This window comes from Helicoverpa armigera, chromosome 14 (assembly GCF_030705265.1).
Source record: "Helicoverpa armigera isolate CAAS_96S chromosome 14, ASM3070526v1, whole genome shotgun sequence".
NCBI lineage: Eukaryota > Metazoa > Arthropoda > Insecta > Lepidoptera > Noctuidae > Helicoverpa > Helicoverpa armigera.
This window is the reverse complement of record NC_087133.1, coordinates 8,226,841-8,243,459: the sequence shown is the minus strand read 5'-3', so window position 1 is coordinate 8,243,459 and position 16,619 is coordinate 8,226,841. Positions and strand designations below refer to the sequence as shown.

Here is a 16,619-nt window from a genome sequence, read left to right as displayed (position 1 = left end):
AAAACCGGTCAACTTAACTTAGAATTATTTTGCTGGTTCCACTAATAATCGATATATTTTTAATTCAGTAGCTCACATTGGGCAGCTAAGCGTTAATTGGCAATAACAAACTGATAATTATTAATTTGACTGTCAATTCCCTCAATAATAAACCTTGCCAGACGATTCTATAAACAGAATATTAATATTCCACTAGCCAAGAGGCAGTTGAAAATATACAGTAGGTATCTATACAAAATTGAGTATTCAACATCCCTATTTTTCAAAGACAACAAAAGCCAAATACATTAAAATCCTTAAACGTTTTTTTTTAACGCAACAATGCAAAGGTTTTCCCTAATGTAAACAAAAGCGTCATAGATATCAGATTTTGCTACGGGGATTTTTACAACAGCAGCAAAAACCGGACCATTTGTTGCTATGAATTGAATTAAAACAAAACTAACGCACACTAGTATACTAATATATAATATTTACAACACGTAACGTTTCCTCCACGAATATTATAAAAGACCAGTCCTTAGCTATTTCATTACTATTTCCGACATCGTCATTATCTAACGTTACTATAGCAATGGCGTCCGTTTTACCAATTTGTTTGTTTGTTGTAGTTTTAGCTTTAACATCAGCTGTGCCCGTTGATGAACAAAAACCTTTTGGTAAGTTTTTGACACCTGTAGTATTTCTCTTTTAGGCGTTTTCACCGACAAAATATATTTTTTTTTTCTTTAAACAAGTGTTTACTTTAATAGATCATAGTAAACAGTAAATAAACGTTTGTATTGTAGTAGCCTTTAGAGGCAATATGTGTCATTTTGTCAACTTCACGAATTTATAAACTTTAATTTATTAATCTTCTACTCCATTCTATTTCTTTATTATTTTCAATGTGTATCCTCTATTGTCCCTCATTAATCCTATATTACTCTCAATATTATAATCTACAAACACATTTCAGATTGCCCCCAAAACGAGCGGTATATCAAATGTGACCTAGAAGTATGCTTCAAGACTTGTGAACACCTGACCAACTTCCCGCCGTGCCCATCCATAGCTGCTGGTTGCTACAAACCTGCTTGCTTATGCGTTGATGGGTACCTAAGGAATTCTGCAGGCGTTTGTGTACCAAGGGATGAATGTTCTTAAGAAACTAATTTGTAAGTATTTTTAGCAGCTATTTGGATCTTTGTCCATTATATTTCTTGTTGATTAAGTTAAAAAAATAATTAACTAAGTAATGCATCTTTTACCCATACATATTGTACGTGAACTGAATGTATTCTTTACCTTTACCCGTTAAGTAATAGTCTTTGCCTTTCTTAAACCAGTGGCCCAAATTCTGTACACAAATTATTGCTCTTCTAACCGACTTGAGTATCAGGGGTAATAATTTTCCCTTTTTATTTTAATATAATGTAATATTTTAATATTCTGTGAACTAGCTGTAAAATAAAAATCGCTAAATTCTCAGTTATTTACAATTCGTTTCTTTTTCAGAATCACGTGCTGCAATCGCCTTATATCAAACTGGAGTTTCATTGATGTACCTAATAACATTTTAGTAAGTTTCACTAAATTATGTAAATAAATAAAATAAATGTGTAAAATAATGTAAGATTGTTTTTCATTTTCTTATTTGCACCTTAAAATGAATCCTATCAGAGTAATATTTTGATTATTCATTATGGACTCAACGGATCTTGATGAAACTTGGAAAATATCAGGGTGTGGGAAAGAGTTCAAACTCAAAATATTTATTTGAGAAGGTATTTGTTATGTAAGACTGGTTGTCGGACTTACTGGCTTCTGACTGCCAAAGGTGTTCAAATACAGCCGGGATATACAGCTTATCGTGCCCTCTGAACGCAGTTATGGATGTCCAAGATAAACTTAGGAAGTACATACAAACTCAGAAAAGTTGCTTTGGTACATGCCAGACCTGGAGGATCGAACCCACACGCCTGAGAGGTTGTTTCTTTACCCACTATACTTTGTATGCTACAAGGAAAATCCTCTTCTTTTGCACACAAGACTAACATGATAAACATATTTTTTTTTCACTGAGTAAAAACCAGTTCTCTAACTAACTCTGACGTCAACCAAACTATTTGTTTAACACATGTTATTAGCATAACAACGTTATATGACTTATAAAATAAAAGACGAACGGATGACTGGCACATTATCTATTGAGACATTATTGTAACCAGACGTTTTAAAAATGGCGTCTTATTTGGTTCCTATATGTTTTTTGTTTGTGGTGTTAACAATTGTTTCTTCTGCACCACCGGATGATAAACCTTTGGGTAAGTTCTATAACAAACTACAAGGTATTTTTCTAATCTCTAATCTAGGAATACAGGTACTCTTTGAAGTTACCGTATAAATGTAATTGCTGTTGATGTCTATAGTTTCTGTGGATATTTTATTATTAATATTGAACCGATAACTTATTAACTAACTTTATAAAGATGAAGAGTTTTTTTGTTTGTTTCAAAGCTCTAATGAAGTCTAATATCTAAGAAGCTAGGATATCCTCATTCGATTTAAAACATATTTCAATGTTAGATAGCATATTTATCGAGCGAGGTTACACAATGTTTATTATCTGAGTCCTTTAAGTAGTTCCTACTAATGACAACCAAGTTTAGTTGTAATTTGGAAGAACAGAGGAACTTTAAAAAGATCAGTTTTGAAATAAAATATATTTTTCTTACAATTCCAGATTGCCCAGAAAACGAAGAATACTATTACTGCAAGCTATTTCGTTGTCAGAGAAGTTGTGATGACTTTAAGGAACAAACTCCATGTCTTCCTCTATTACCAGGGTGTCATCTGCCAGCATGTGAATGCGTGAGCGACTACTATAGGAATAAGGATGGCAAATGTGTGCCAGAAGCGGAATGCTAAAGGCAAAAAAATGAAATAAAAGGCTAGAAATAATTTTTAATAATGTTTTTTATTTCCAACATCAAAATTTTACTGCCCAATGTCTGGTCCTTGGGTGTCCTCACGAACAAAAACTCTGAAAATAAAAGGTAAGTATTAGAATGTCATTTATATTGAGTCAAAGTTCAGTTTGCATCATCATCTTATTTACCGTCCTACTGCAGGGCACAAATAAACACATTTTCAAACAGAAGAATGAGCATTAATCACTACACGTCAAGGCGGATTGGCGATTTCAGACATTTAGTCCAGGTTTCCTCAATAGGTTTTGCTTCACCTTTACGTAGCATACCTACACATAAATGCATCATATACATTCTTATAAATATCGACTCTCACATCCTGTATTTACGTGTCATATTTCAATGTACTTACAGCATTCTTGCCAAGGAACACATTTTCCTTCAGAGTTCCTCAGGTAATCAGAGATACACTCGCAAGAAGGTTGGTAGCAATCACCAGATAAGCCAGGACAGCCTGGAGGGTTTTTCAAATCGCTGCAGACCTTGTAACACTTAGCCGGTGAACATCTATAGTATTCTTCATTTTGCGGGCAATCTGGAAATTGTAATGAAAGTCTTAGAACTAACTACTAACTAGAGACTTAGGCTAAAAAATAATTCCTGGTTCAAACCAATGGAATCGATTTACTTTTATTCATTCTTTAGTAAGAGCCTAAAGTCAGGATGCAGAAGAGATTTAAATAGACTACAATAAAATACTGAATACAATAAAAAACTGAATTCACATAAACAGCCACATATTAAGTAGGTGTGAACGTATACCTAATGTAAGTATCCCTAAGGGTTATTCATCATCCTCCGAGCCTTTTCCCAACCATGTTGGGTCGGCTTCCAGTGTAACCGGATTCAGCTGAGTACCAGTGCTTTACAAGGAGCGACTGCCTATCTGACCTCCTCAACCCTGTTACCCAGGCGTCCCAATACCCCTTGGTTGAACTGGTGTCAGACATACTGGCTTCTGATTACCCGTAACGACTGCCAAAGATGTTCAATGACAGCCGGGACTTACAGTTTAACGTGCCATCCGAAAAACCAACCACCAATACACCATAGTATGTATCAACTCTTAAATAAAGATCATTTATTACTTACCAAGAGGTTTCTGATCAGCCGGTACAGCAGAAGCAATACTTAAGACAAGTACACACAAAAACATAGGTAACACGAAAGACGCCATCGCAATATAAATAAATATAAAATATTTATTTTCTAACTCTTATGTTTACTTGAGGATATTCAAGAATAGATTAAGAGTAAACTAACTAGTGTTTTGTTTTATATATGTTGCTTAGACTGAACTGACCAATCAGGGTTTTAACGTCATAGTGTGGGGCCAATGTGTAGATACATGTAGATGTAGCTAGTCTAATCAAAACAACAGGTAAAGCCGTTGCTTTAGGAACGAAGCACACGCTAGGAGGCTGGACAAGACTTTTTAAAATACTTATTAACAGTTGTGATGAGGACATTTGGGTCTATTATTATGCCGTGGACTTACAATATCTTGGTTGAAGCAGTGTTATATAACATCTAGGTATTTGATGTATTGTGTGAAGAAATTGACATGTACGTCATAATCAGATTATGTGAAGTGTACTAGTAATTAGGGCAATTTTAGCAAATTGCATATTTATCTCGCTCTGCAGTAAACAGATAGTAAATAACCCTTTCTTTTAACAATAGAGATAGTGGTAGCACTGACAAGAAAAACAAACATGAAAATAAAAGAAATATTTCTTGTCCGTGGATTTATTTAAATGAAAAATAAACAATAGTTATATGTATTTATCACAAAACAGATCCCAACATTCTTCTACAAAGCTGACAAACACACACAGTTTTTCTTACATCTCGGTTGAATTTAAAAGTCATTTTGCGTTCTTTTAGCATTCTGCTTCTGGCACACATTTGCCATCCTTATTCCTATAGTAGCCGCTCACACATTCACACCCTGGCAGATGGCACCCGGGTGCTAGAGGGAGGCACGGAGTTTGTTCCTTAAAGTCATCACAACTCCTCTGACAACGGAATAGCTTGCAGTAATAGTATTCTTCGTTTTCTGGGCAATCTGGAGAGAAAAAATAAGGAATAGTTAATGAAAAATAATCACACTGTGGATTATAATACATTTTTTATTACAAATATTCAATCTATAATCGCAAAAATGGCTATATCCGTTATTGTAATCCGCAAATAAACATTCTTGTACACACACAAATCATCTATGGGAGTAGATCAGAAGTTAAATCAGATAGGTAGGTAAAGAAAAACCAGAAAAACTACGCGGCTTCTAAATCAATCGATACAGTAGGTAAGGATAATTATAGAGGTCAATAATATCTTTACATTTCTGATAACCAGAATAACAAAGACAGATTCACATAATTCCCAATAGAAAAAATACATTTGATAATAAAAACTTACCCAAAGGTTTATCATCAGGTGGTGCCGAAGAAACAATAGTTAAAACCACAAACAAAAAACATATAGGAACTAAATAAGACGCCATTTTTAAAACGTCAGATTACAATGACACCAGATTAGATAATGTTCAACTCACGCGTTCGTCTTTTATTTATAACAACCATAATATTGTTATGCTAAATTATAGTGTTTTCAAAACAATTAAAGCCATATACCATGTGAGAATTCGTTACAAATATATATTTACAAAGAAATAAAACAAAATACAAGAACACTTTTTTATCGATGTCCAAAATCATCAAATGACCCCTCCCGCCGCGCTGTGGGTTAGCAGCAGTGAGGGAGTGTCAGACTTTTTCTGACTAAAAATCCATCGTGTTCCTTTCTAGGCCTTTTGCCAGGGCCGCGGTAACTTTTTCGAACGATCCCGCAGTCCAAATATGCATATGAATACTTTTTATTTTTAAAAATATATATATAATTAAACTAAAGTTATTTTAGTTTTACATAAAGAAACAGGTTTTCTTTAATTCTTGTAGCATTAAAGCCATCACTATGTTTATCGTCACTGATCGGCTCAGGGGATTTTTACAACAACAATCATCAATCGTATATACTGCCGGAAACGCACACTAGCAAACAGTTTGTTGTTTATACTACACATAACTAGTCGCACACACATATATAAATAAAGACTGATTCTCAACTAGATCATTACAGCTGCCGACAGCATCATTATCTAACGTTACTATAGCAATGGCGTCTGTTTTACCAATTTGTTTGTTTGTTGTAGTTTTAGCTTTAACATCAGCTGTGCCGGTTGATGAACAAAAACCTTTCGGTAAGTTTCAATAATTGATTAATGCTTTCCTCATTATATTATTTGTGTTTGAGTTTTAATTTAGGATTCTGGGTGTACTTTGTGCAAAATAAATATGTTTGACAACAAATACATAATATGTTGTCGAAGTATCCTATTATTAATTCTCTCTGTAGTCTTCATCTCAGTAGGTCATTACTAAAAAAGAGTACAGCAATATTAAGTACAATATCATCATCAACGGCATGTTTAGCATTAGCTTTTTGCTAGGCACATTGTGTTACCTAATAAATAAGGTAGATAATATAATTTTTACTGAAGCTTCACCAAAAACTGAAAGGAAACCAAAATATATTCGCGTTGACGGTTGTTTTACTACTGGACTTATGTATGTTTTTATTGATTGTTTCAGATTGTCCAGAAAATGAAGTTTACTACAAATGCCAACTTGAAGCCTGCTTCACGAAATGTGATCACCTAGCAAACATCCCACCGTGTCCGTCTATTGTCGCGGGTTGCTATGACCCAGCCTGTCTTTGTAAGGGCGGATACCTTCGGAGTTCTTCGGGCACTTGTGTACCTGAAGATCAATGTGTCGTGGAATAACATTGTAAGTACTACACTCATTGAAATTTAGTGAATAGGTACTTGAGAGACACGAAGCTCGTATTGATTCTCGAATCGTCATTGCATTCCATATTCACAAAGTTCCAAGTTTTGTTGCAGAGAAAATCGTGTTAGTTGTACTATTTATAACTCAAGAACGGCTTGGTTGAAAATTGGTGGATATAATAGACTTGTGAAGTGTCTCTGTAAACCTAAACATTTTTAACATCTGTTCGATACCAAAGAGAAAAAGAAACTTATTTTTCATTTTTGTTATTCTTTCAGAATTATTTCCTGCATCTGCTTCCCTGGCCTGAATATCAACGATTTATGAAAATTCTTTAATGGTGAACAAAAGAAATAAACATAACATAAAATCGATTTTTTCTTTCATTTAGTGCTTACCTATAGTTGAAGATTTTTAAAACATACGACGATGGTATTTTTTCCTGAAAAAAGGCCACTTGGAATACACCACGTTGGGCTACTACAAAACTATGAATATTATTACTGAGGCCAGAAAGTCTTACAACCAGTCTGATCAAGTGGTATTAGGTTACCTGGTAAAGTTAGGTATACCTGGACCAGAAGACGAATATCCCCCAATAAAACAAACTCACCCGGTGATGTTTAACTGTTTAACCAAGGTGACAAAATCAGTACCTAGTAGGTATTCATGATCTTCATTGCTCACTTAAAAACATTGTTTGTATTATCTTCATCCAAATAATTTCAACTGATTTAAAGTAAATACAAACAACCTCTCCATTCAATTACTTCTTAATATTACTCAACATCAGCATAACTGCATAGCAAAATCCACAAAAGTTTAACCAACTCGGCTTTGATAAATGCTGAATATCCAGTTAGCGTATTTCTATTATTTTGTTTATGTTTTAAACAATTCCGCGTATTCCCGAAAAACATAACATTTGAACAATACAATGTTGAATTGTGCACGTTTTGGGAAAAGTTCAGAAACTGAGTTTAATTAACAAACAATAACCTGCCTTCAGCTTTATCATCAGATAGAGTAATTGTAAACATCATTCATATTGCAACGTGCACATAAACATGTTTAGATGTTTTATCTCACGAGCAGACGAAGCAGTGTTTTTTCTAAATAGTGCACCAACTCTGAGGGAGGGAGGATCCAACATTTAGGTGTTGGTATCAATGGCCAACTTCCAGGTTCCGGGCTGCTTTATGAAAGTTTCTAAAACATAAAGCAATCACGGCTTGATCCAGGAATCGAACCCGAGACCTAGCGCACAGCTGCCGCGCTATGCGATAGCTAGATTCACGGGGGCAGTTAAACTACGTACATTGACTACATAATTAGGAATTGTGACTGAGGAACCATGTTCTTCACAAAGCACGCTCTCAAACAGACAAACGTTAAGTATAAATACATTTTTCAATGGCCAAAATTAGCAAACCGGTTCCTTTAAACCAAAGAGGTAAATACCCCAATACAATTTTAGAACCGTTAATCATTTTCCTTGTTATGTAAATATCTCCTAATCTTAAAAATGTTGTCTATTTTTGACTACTAAAGGGGAAAACCCCGGTTGTTTTGTTTTCAAAACAAAAACAATTTTGGTATATAAATAGCGGCATTTGTTTTTGTGAGCGAGTTTTTTGAATATATTATGCGGTTAGTCTATAATTTATAATAATGAGACCTGTCAAATTAGCATGAATTTGAATGATGTTTTTTTACCAATCCTGATATCCTGATATCCTTATCATTTTTATCATTTTTTATTATCATTTTTTTGCGTTTAGTAGTTTCTAATAGGTATGAGCATGTTTAAACAATAAATTCATCCCTAGAAAATAACATAGATATCTCCACTTACGGGTAGTCAGAAGCCAGTAAGTCTGCCACCAGTCTAACCAAGGGGTATTGGGTTGCCAGGTAACTGGGTTGAGAGAGTCAGATAGGGCAGTCGCTCCTTGTAAAGCACTGGTACTCAGCTACATCTGGTAAGACTGGAAGTCGACCCCAATATAGTTGGGGAAAAGGCTCGAAGGATGATCTCCACACGGTTAATTTAAAGCTATCCAAACCTAGATATGCTAGAAGACCTACATATTATTCCGAATCAAAGTCTTACTGAAACAAGAACAAATAAAAATAGAACTTAGAAATAATGACATTTCCACACATTAACGTCTTCAGATATTGAATGAAGGCGAGGAATGTTTTTGTGAAAAAGTTTTTACACCTACATACCTACATATAAACAGGGTCCATTAGTGAAATGATATTCCTCTTAATGTGTCCATGGGACGACAAATTGTCGCATATGGAACGCGAGAGTACCGGCGTTGCTGGATGAGACAGATTTATTTCACGCAAACGAATGTTTTATTTTTTGTGTAGGTATTTCTTTAGTGTTAAGCGATTTATTTTATTGTGAGTGCATTTAGATTTATTCAGTTTCAATGTTAAAAAGTTAGGTAACATTAGTTCACTCGCCTCCCGTGAGAACTTGCCCGTACTTGCCCGTGCTCTGGGGATAGTGTTGCTTTGCATCAGTGCAGTAATTTTTCAATTTGGTTCAGTAGTTTCGGGGCTTTTAGGTACAAACCAACAAACAAAAAAATTTTTCCTCTATAGAAGCATAGATCTTTTCAACATAATTTAGAAACCTACCATTTAACATAACTCCATTATTTTTCACTTTAAAAATCATGACGAAGTTCTTTAATGGGTAGTTCAATCAATGAACCAAGAATTAGGTAACTAGGACAAAGAGAACCATCCCACAATTTTATCCATAAAACAATAAATAACATATGTATCATATAATAACAGACAGAAGTATCACTGATCGTAAGATAGAAGAACATCCTCCGGATATTATGAAGTAATCGATTCGTAAGCGTTTTATACTACCTACAATATTGCTTTGGTTTCTCCCCAAGATTGGTAAGCAATGAGGAAAATGGCGCAATGTCAAGATTATTTATTACTTTCATGCCTTGTTTTCTTGGAATACGGTAAATGCTGCCTGAATACGTCTAATGTGTCATAAAAAGTGATTTGTGTTAGCATTAATAGCTCTCGCTTTAAAATATTATGTGAAAGTTAATCTGTCTATTTGTTTATTAGTTTACATAGATTCATATTTTTAGCGGCCTTAGGGATTTCCGTAAAATGGCAAACGAAACCGGATCAAAATTAACGAAAAATATAAATATGATATACGCAAAAATATAAACAAAGAAGCCTGTTGAAAACATTGAAGTGGAGATAAATAATATTGTTTCTTGATTTACAGATGTCCCAAAAATAGGCTTAATAAAAAATAGAGGGATCACATTTCTAACAGCCTCTTCCAGCAACAATTCTATGTAACACGACATCATAACACTAATGGATTTTGCCGAAGAAATTACAAAGTGATAAAGACTTTGTCAACACGGGGTCATCTCTTGACAAGATTGCAACTTTTCTCTCAGGAATATGGTTGTCGTTTTATTACTTTCCCATAAAGAAAAAACCATAAAAATCCCACTTGAAATACGATAATCCCTTACGTTGATGGCTTAAGAGGCGTTTGTGAATTTGATGTGCCAAAAATCGATTCTTGGATAGGATGGTGGATGTATTATTTAGGGGAGATGACACCCAAGAATGGCTTTAATGAGAGAATGATTATATTCCTTGCGTATAGAAATATAAATGGGTATATAAGTAATGCAGATTCAATGTAACGCAATGTTTCGGTTTACAATGTCTGTCATTTTATTGAAACAGTCTTCTAAAACAATATTATTGTTATAGATAATTTCCTAATAAGTAACACATATTTTTTCTTCAAATAAACTCATGCAAAAATTCTTCTCTGTTGTTCAAAACTTCAAAATAATCCAAGCTATATTCACCAAACAAAATAGAGCACCATATAATGGAGAACATGTTACTATTTTGCATTTTTCGAACATAAAACTTTTTGCTAACGCTGTTATTTTTAGAGAGAGGATAATGCAGCTATTTTTAATAGGCGTATTTTTTAGCACTACTGTTCTAGTAGACTAGGACTTTTTGTAGCCATTAAGTAGCTTAGAATAAGAATAAGAATAATTTATTTGCCATAAACATGTGTATACATACATACACAAGCAGGTGCATGTATGTAATATGGTACAATTAAATATGTGCTTAAAAACATGTTTGCCATTTGCCATGGCATGCAAATATTTGCAAAATTAATTATAAACTAAAAACTATAACACTAATACTATAAACATTTTCTACTTAAAATCTAATATTTTTTCATCGAGAAACTCTTTAATATTATAGTATGCTCTTTGTACTAAAAATAATTTGAGCCGGCGTTTCAGAGCTTCGGTATTGAGTTCTCTCCAGATCTTAGGCAATTTGTTATACACGATAGGTGCCATACAAAATATACTTCTGCGCATAAGTGCAGTTTTACACGGATGAAGACAGAGTTTGTTATTATCACGTCTATTTCGATGTGCTACATCCTCGAGACGCGGAAATAAATGAGGATTGCATTTGACGAACATGACAACTTCGAGAATGTATAGAGATGGCAATGTAAGGATCTTATACTGTTCGAAATACGGCTTACAGCTATCAGTTACCTTCAATTTGAACATCGACCTCAGGCATCTTTTTTGAGCTCTAAAAATGGTCTCCCAATCCGTGGAATTGCCCCAGAATATCAAGCCATACCTAAGGATAGATTCAGCTATTCCATAGTAGGCTATTAGTAATGTTTCTGCATTCACTGTTTGTGATAGGCTATATAAGGCAAATGCACTATTGCTTAGTTTTTTAGCTAGGTTTTCTAAGTGAGATTTCCAGTTGAGATTTTGGTCTATTATTAAGCCTAAGAATTTTGTCGAGGCAACTGATTCAATTTTATTGTTTTTATATTTAATGTCATTATTATTTTCTATATTTATTCGTTGACCAAAATAAGTGATTACGGTTTTATTTAAATTAATTTTTAAATTATTATTTTCTAACCATTCTATGCTATTATTTAAGGTATTATATATGTCTTGATTAAACTCATCTTTTTTATTGCATGGTATAGTTATAGTACTATCATCAGCGAATAGCGTCATTACGTGTTCTATACACTTGGGGAAATCATTTATGTAGATTGTAAATAAGAGAGGACCCAGAACACTTCCCTGTGGAACGCCATATACAACCTGTCGCTCTTCTGATACAGATATTTCCTCAAATTTGGTTTCACTATTAATTCTACTTATTGCTGTAACTTGTTTTCTATTTTGTAAGTAAGATTTTATGAGATTGTGTATGTTTCCTCTTATTCCATAACATTCTAGTTTACTTAGTAGTGTATTATGTTGGACATAGTCAAAGGCTTGTGTCATATCGCAAAAAATTGCACATACTGGATTTCTTTTATCTATATTTAACATTATTTTATATAAAAAATCATATATAGCCATGTTTATAGTTTTCTTAGCTCTAAAACCTTTTTGTTCGTCACAGAGTATCTTATTTTTTTCTAAGTATGTATTTAATTCTTTGTAAATATATTTTTCAATTATTTTAGAAAAAATTGGTATAAGTGAAATAGGTCTATAGAACTCTACCAATTCTTTGTCTTGTTTTTTGAATAAAGGTTTTACCACTGACTTCTTTAAAGCGTCAGGAAAAACACCTTCAGTAATACACAAATTAATAATATGACTCAATGGTCCACATATATAGCTTGAACAAGATTAAACAGATCGCCGCAGAGACCGGCTAATAGCTCCAGTCTTTCTTGCTTTAGAGTTTCGCGTTGATAATGGAATAGATACGATTTTCAATGCTGTAGTTTTAATTGAAAAGGTTCTATAAGGACGAGCTTAGGGAATGGTATAACTAGATAACGCTTATTTCGTAGAAATAACCAAGTATCAAACACGTTTTAAAAAACATTAGGGTAAAATAAAAACGAAATATCGTAAGAAAACCTAGGCTATTTTCATCTCATATTGATCTAGTAACTAAGACAAAAATAAAACCCAATCATCAACTTCATCAAATCTAAAAAAACTAAAAACTATAAATAAATATTATTTTTTAAAATTAGTAGCTAAGCAAAACCAGTTTGCTCAGTGGCTTAACCACCGGTCACGACGATTTGTAATAAACAATAATTATGAAGCTTATTTAATTAATTGCTTGACCATGCGTGATATTATTACAAGATTTCAATCACGTTGTTATACGTGCTGGTAGTTTTTCTTTGCGGTTTATATAGGTAGTTTATGTTACTAAGGATCAGCTCTGGCTTTGTACTTAAACATTTCTCATGAATTCTTCTATCTATGTGAAAATAGTTTCTTGCCACAGTTTCACCCATAGGGACCCACCATAGATGACTGCTTCCCGTAGCTGGATGGTGTCAAAAACTATCTTATTATGTCTAATACCGGGTCTAAGCTATCTCCCCTCTGATTTTCAGCTTAATCAGTCCAGCCGTTTAAGCGTGATGGCATGACCAAAAGATTTAGGGATTCATTTCTGATTCAGTTCTATATTTAGAAAATCAACCCGAAAGCTGAAAAGTGAGTTCGTTAAAAATTGTAGTGAAGTAAATGACTGGATGCTTAAAAGTTTACACAACCGTTGTTCATTACTCTCTAAGGAGATTATTACAAATACACCAGTTCAAAAGTGAAAAATTAAAATGATACCTTTTGGCAAAGCAAAATGAAAGAAGAATAATATCTTAGGACTGACGCAACATCTATTCTAAAGTTTTACCCGGCCAAGGTTATTAGTAATCCCGACTATTATTTAGTCAACAAAGCGTCGTTCTTAGCAAACAAAAGGAAAATGAAATCGACTGTAAGCTTGATAAATGTGATTTGTAAATTATTCTCTTAAATAAATCTAAATGTAGACGTCCTAGCCCGTTTTACGTAGGAGATAAATTATATAATTGGTGAAAGTTTCAAATACGTAGATATCAAGAAGGATCCTGGGGCTGCGGGTTGTTCGAAAGAGATACCGCGGCCCTGGTACATAAAAAGCCTATGACGGAACACGACGGTTTTTAGTCAGTAAGAGTCTGACACTCCCTCACCGCTGCTAACCCACAGCGGGAGGGGTCATTTGATGATTTTTGACGTCGTTAAGAAAAAAAGGTATCAGGGTATCTTTTATTGCTCCTAATCCTTGGTCATCTCTATTATTAACTTAAAGACATAAAAGTTATAAACACTCCTTCCCACTTCCCGCAAAGATTGACAAGAACCACCTACTTCCAAAGAGCACGTGGGTGGCATGTAGGTGTCTACATAAGGGCTCAGTATCATCCCACAGGGCTTTTAGTGAGTTTACAAAACATGCTTCGGTATTATTTATGAAGACGCGTTGCACTCGTAAAAACATACGCATACAAGAAAGCCATGTTACCTAAAATTGGAAGGGTCCTTTTCAAAATTATCATTGCTTACTTGGTAAATATAACATATAAAAAAACAATAATTAAGTATATCATAACATAAATGACTTTAACAATTTCTGAATAGATTTTGGTCATTTATCTAAAAATTTAGCACTGAAACTCGAATTATTTAATTTTCTAGGTCAAATTATTCTAAAGCAAATACTTCTTTTAAAAACTTACTTATTATTCACAAAACAGACTGCTTACAAATTCTATAACGACTATAGAATAACCACTTCTTCTGTTTAACATAAAGCAACCACTAACTGAAACGTTTTTCCCCATCTACTCCACCATATATTCAGATATCTTGCATCAAATCAACCACGGTGTTTCCCTGCTTATTTATCTGTACCACTTCATCAAAATAAAACAATACCTCCAGACTTAAGTCACCACAAGCGATTCCTATCCTTTTCTCTAAACCCATAAATCTCACTTTAGGACCCACAATATTGGAAGTAAATAACAAACTGTTTACCCTGAAAATGAGGACTGGATTTTTTATGATCTCAGAGACAAAGTCGTTTGATTAAAAATAAAGTTGTGTACAACTTTTGAGAAGAGACAAACATGGAGTATTTCTTTTACAGTTCAGTCAGTTTAGGATTAATTTGCTCACTGTTGTATATTTTATAACAGTGTAAATCTTGCTATCTTTACTGACCTGAGTCTGTTTACAGCTATCTGCACTCTAAATGACCTCATCATTGAATAGGGACTTTATGTTCTGTTCATAAAACATGACCCACACAAAAAGGACTCGTTGCTTCAGTCCACATACTTTACAAGAACCTACAACAGCCATGAAGCGTGCAGCTCTCATAGAAGCCTTTGAAAAACAGACAGCTTATTTTACCCCAGGTTTATATACCGAAAATATTCAAAAGAATAAATCGTGCAACGCAAAATTTTATTCAACAATGAAGGAATTATGTTTTTAAGTGTAATGAGGCAATTTACCGACCCAACTGTATTCTGCGGAACCCGTGCAAGAGTTATTATGAACCACTCGTTTTGTTCCCTCATTACTACGGATAATGCGTAGTTTAAAATGCAAGGGATTTACTCGGTTTTCCTATTTTTGGTTTTGTAGTTTTGGGTTTAGCAGCGAAATAATCTATTGAGGTAGAACGTAATTTGCGTTGAATTTTCAGCGGAATGAGCTGTAGAATTTTTGGGTCGGATTATTTGCATTTCAGTTTACATCATTATGTTATTTATAAAGGCATTATATATTTTTGGTGCTCATTAGAGACAAGATTCTATTTAAAATACTTTAACAATACCACGGACGGTATACTGTAAACACGGTAATAAGCTTACATTTTCAATTGTTCTAGAAATATTTCGCTCACCGCTCTTTCTAACATTTTCTTCTATGAAGCGGAATCATAATAGCTTCCTAAGCCCGCTTAGTCCCGGTCACACAAGTGTTCATAAATATAAAGTCCGGGACAGCGGCCGTCGTGTGTTTCACTTTATTACGTTGAGTTACATTATATTTAGTTGTGGTATGTCCTATTTCTGTCATAGTGAGTCCGCAGATTTGGATTTTAAGAGGAATTTCGTAAATCTAGATTTTTGGTGTTGAAAAATACGTGTTAGAACATAGTTTAAACAAATGAAATAGTAAATAAATAAATATGCAACAGATACCATTTAGTGGTATTTATTTCGAAGATATTGTCAGATGTGTAAGTGGAAATCTGAGTTCAGGAACTTTGTTCAGTACTTGTTCCTGAAAGAACATTGCTTCGTAGAATACAAAAGTAATTACTTATTTTTAAACCCACAAATGTAATTTTAAAGTGAAATTGATCGGCTCAAAGTAAAATATTAATTGGAAATCAGATAAATCGTCAATCCTTTGCAATGTTCGTTGGGTTAATTGATTTTAAATTAATATTTTGGTAGAACATTTAATTCATGTATTTCCGTGTAATGCTTTTAAAAAAATTTATTATTCATGCACTCATTACCCACTTTCATAACAATAAAAGAAAAATTATATGAATTTATAGGGGCTCGTAACAATTTTGTAATTAATAAAATTAATCCGACATAATAAACATATTATATCTGATACCTATAGGTACTATAATCGTTTACCTTTACCACATTTAAAAAAGTGAACTTACTGTTTATTATAGAAAACTAAAGAAAGGATTTGATGAAACTTGGGACACGTCAAAATATCACTTAATAAAGCTACTTTTTATCCGGGTGCAAGAAGTACTCCCATGGGACGAGGGTGAAACCGCAAGAGATAGCTAATCCTAAATTCTACTGAAAATTCTAAAGTACCTACGTTTTTATGCTTGTTAAACTTTG

General features: G+C 33.7%; 2 non-coding genes across 2 annotated transcripts; one reads left to right on the top strand and one right to left on the bottom strand.

The window, feature by feature from the left end:
* The first annotated feature begins 2,031 nt into the window (after positions 1–2,031).
* On the top strand, positions 2,032–2,953 carry LOC110381895 (uncharacterized). The gene is made up of 2 exons (XR_010277124.1): positions 2,032–2,306; positions 2,726–2,953. It is a non-coding gene; the product is annotated as an uncharacterized LOC110381895 (transcript).
* Positions 2,941–4,227, bottom strand: LOC110381894 (uncharacterized). The gene is made up of 3 exons (XR_007510531.2): positions 4,065–4,227; positions 3,325–3,507; positions 2,941–3,025 (listed from the first exon to the last, which is right to left on the bottom strand). It is a non-coding gene; the product is annotated as an uncharacterized LOC110381894 (transcript).
* Positions 4,228–16,619: the final 12,392 nt, after the last annotated feature.